At 33.9% G+C, this 3,309-nt stretch overlaps 2 protein-coding genes and 1 long non-coding RNA gene across 3 annotated transcripts in view; 2 read left to right on the top strand and 1 right to left on the bottom strand.

The window, feature by feature from the left end:
• The window catches only part of LOC106868831 (cytochrome P450 3A7), a 388,137-nt gene that overhangs the window by 197,629 nt on the left and 187,199 nt on the right, over window positions 1–3,309 (bottom strand). The window lies entirely within an intron of this gene.
• Window positions 1–3,309, top strand: part of LOC106884149 (cytochrome P450 3A19) — a 69,356-nt gene that overhangs the window by 38,377 nt on the left and 27,670 nt on the right. The gene's annotated exons all lie outside the window — the stretch shown is intronic.
• The window catches only part of LOC106884148 (uncharacterized), a 13,832-nt gene that overhangs the window by 7,709 nt on the left and 2,814 nt on the right, over window positions 1–3,309 (top strand). The window contains exon 2 of the long non-coding RNA XR_001411205.2: window positions 1,126–1,222. This is a non-coding gene — a long non-coding RNA (uncharacterized LOC106884148). The remainder of the gene's footprint in view (window positions 1–1,125; window positions 1,223–3,309) is intronic.

Below are 3,309 nucleotides of genomic sequence, written 5' to 3'. Positions count from 1 at the left end.
TGTCACGTCCATTCATACTGGTTTCTTTAATTTTCAGCCATTCAATCATGATTTGATTTTTTAGATCATGTAGTTCTTTTGCGTCGATTTCTGTATGACTTTCTTCATCTATTTGATTTTCACCTGCCTTAGTGTTTATGGTTGGTTCAGAGAGTATTTCACTTTGCCTATCAGTTACATTAATTCTTTCAATCATTACTGTATTTTCATCAGCCTTGGGCTGGTTTATAATTATTTCCTCTGTAGTATCTTTTTTAGCTGCAGTTTCATTCTTTTTTGTGGCGTTTTAAACTTATGGATGGTTCACTATGTCTGTTTTTGTTCACAAAATGAAACTAAATAAAGAAGAAAAAGAGTTTTGTTTTTGCTTCGTTTGCGAAACGTGTTTTCGTATGCTTGAGTGTGTCCTGTGAATTTCACGTAATTGTGTAAACATTAAGATGCATGTGTAGTTCTATAGGTATCAAAACGTATATATCATTGTGTAGACGTTCGAGTGTATGCGTAATTATTCAATATACGTACTTACTATTTTGTTCCATTTCTTTTTTATAGTTTGTAAACTTTCCGGTGTTGGTTTTGCGTGTGTTTTCGCACGTGTTTCACTGAGACATCGTGCAAAGGAGAACCTGTGCTTTGTATGGCAGTAAAATTTCATTTTTTGAAAATTATCTTCGTTAAAAGACCGCTTCCTTCGAATCTTCCACCGGTTCTTTTGCCTAATTCCATCGATGTTATTGGATTAGATTTGTTTTTGTATAGGGAGCCCGGTGTAGCACATCCATGTTGTTATTCAGCCCGGTGCTCTTATTCATCCCGGTGCTCTTATTATTATTATTATTATTATTATTATTATTATTATTATTATTATTATTATTATTATTATTATTATTATTATTATTATTATCTTTATTATTATTATTATTATCATCATCATCATTATTATTATCATCATCATTATTATTATCATCATCATCATCATCATCATCATTATTATCATCATCATCATCATCATCATCATCATCATCATCATCATCATCATCATCATCATCATCATTATTATTATTATTATTATTATTATTATTATTATTATTATTATTATTATTATTATTATTATTTTGTTAGATATGGAAGAAGACCATACTTATATTTCAAAGAACTTGGTATTCCCGGTCCCAAACCTACTTGTTTTTTGGGAAACTCACATGAAATAGGAAAGCGGGTAAATTTATGTTAAATATCTTCTGAAACCGGACTTCTTAAATTGCATCTTTTGTTTTCTTGTGATTTTAAAATCATTAACTTGTGAGCATGTGTATTTGTGTCTGTGCTTGTGCCCCACCATCGCCTGACAACTGCTGTCGGACTGTTTCTCTTCTCGTATCCTAACAGTTCGCCATAAGAAACCCATAGAATAAATACCAGGCTGAAAATAAAAATAAGGTCGAACGGTTTGACAAAATCATTAAAGCTCTTTCCTAGACATGGCGGCAATTCAACAACTGAAGCAAGCAAAACAGGCATTATGACCTATCTTATGAGAAAACAGGAATTATGACCTATGTTATGAAAGTAACCCGTTATTTCAAAACTCTCTTATCCCGGCGATCACTGGAGTGATCATCAAAGTTACAAGTGACGTTGGTTTTATTTCCTCAAAAATGCGGAATTGCAATGGGAATGAAAGTAGCTCCAGTTCTTGCGAATCTAATAATGGGCGATTTTGAATTCACCGTATATGAAGTATAACTGCAAAAATATGGATATCCATTTCACCATTATATAAGAGAAAACTGGAAAAATACCTGGATGACTGCTTTATCATTTGGAAGGATACCATTGATAATTTTTTAGAATTCAGCTCAAAACTAAATAATATAAGCTCTAACATTCAATTCACAATGGAATGTAGCAAAGAACAACTTCCTTTTTTGGATATTATGATAAAAAAGTGGCTAACCAAATTATAACTGACATCCATCATAGACCATCGGACACAAAGCGATATCTCCTGTTTAGGTCATGCCACCCGAAACATCAAAATAAATATCTCCTTTAATTTAGTAAAAAGGATTTGCACAATAGTATCTGATAGAACTACATGGGACCTTCGTCTGCATGACCTGAAAACAACATTGACTGAAAGACAATAGCACCCTCACTAATAGACGATGGAATTAAGCGTGCTAACAGATTAGACATAAAACACTAAGGGCAACGTAACGTATCACCACACCTCATCTCAAAACACTACTATATATATCAACTCACAACCTTAAAAACAATGAGACATACAACACTATTGTGCAAAATCTACCTATGCTCACTAGAGATCCAAATATTCTGGAAACATAAATTCATCAAACGCAAAAAGCAACATAAATCGCTAAAGACACTTCTAACAGATGCATAGCTTTATACAACAGCCAAAAAACCAACAGTTAAAAATGTGGATGTCCAAACTGTGGAACATGCCCCAACCTACTTGAAGGCTCGGAATTCCTTTTCAAACAAGGCAAGAAGTTCACAATTAAAACCAAGTTCACTTGTGCCTCCGAGAATCTGATTTATCTTATAACTTGCTTAGGTTGTGGATATAACTATATAGGACAGACGAATGTACACTGAGACGTAGAACCACTGTACATAAAGAACAGATCCGATTCCCACAATACAGACAAATTACTTTGAGTGAACACATAGAGAGATGTGCAGGTAATATCCAACCAAATTTCACAGCTTTCCCCATCTACCAATGCAAAGAAAAATGTCTATACAAGAACGTATAAATAAAGAACACGCCTAAATATGCACGCATAACCAACTTTGATCTTAATTAATGAATACATACCCATCACTATGCATATTTCTCCTCACTATATTAGCTTTCCAATGTTTGGATATATCTTCTCCTCCCCGAAATATGAAAAATTACCTCCCCTTAGATTCTTCTACTTGTTGAGTCAATCCTTCATAAACTTCTCCCCGCACAACATGGACTAAAATTTTTATAACAACATACGAAATTACAATAATTTCAATGTCATGATTAGCAAAAGCAAACCCGTCGACAAACACAGTGCGTGCATTTTTCTTCTAGTTTTACATATATTTTTGCCTGATACACATATATTCTTTTATTCTTTAGTCGAACAAATCGACTCCAGGACTTATTCTTTGTAAGCCTAGTACCTATTCTATCAGTCTCTTTTGCCGAACCGGTAAGTTAAGGCGACGTAAACACACCAGCATCGGTTGTCAAGCGATGGTGGGGGGCGGGACAAACACAGACATGCAAACACTCATATA

Source organism: Octopus bimaculoides, chromosome 26 (assembly GCF_001194135.2).
Source record: "Octopus bimaculoides isolate UCB-OBI-ISO-001 chromosome 26, ASM119413v2, whole genome shotgun sequence".
NCBI classification, from domain to species: domain Eukaryota; kingdom Metazoa; phylum Mollusca; class Cephalopoda; order Octopoda; family Octopodidae; genus Octopus; species Octopus bimaculoides.
The sequence above is the reverse complement of the archived record's forward strand: the minus strand, read 5'-3'. Positions and strand labels throughout refer to the sequence as shown.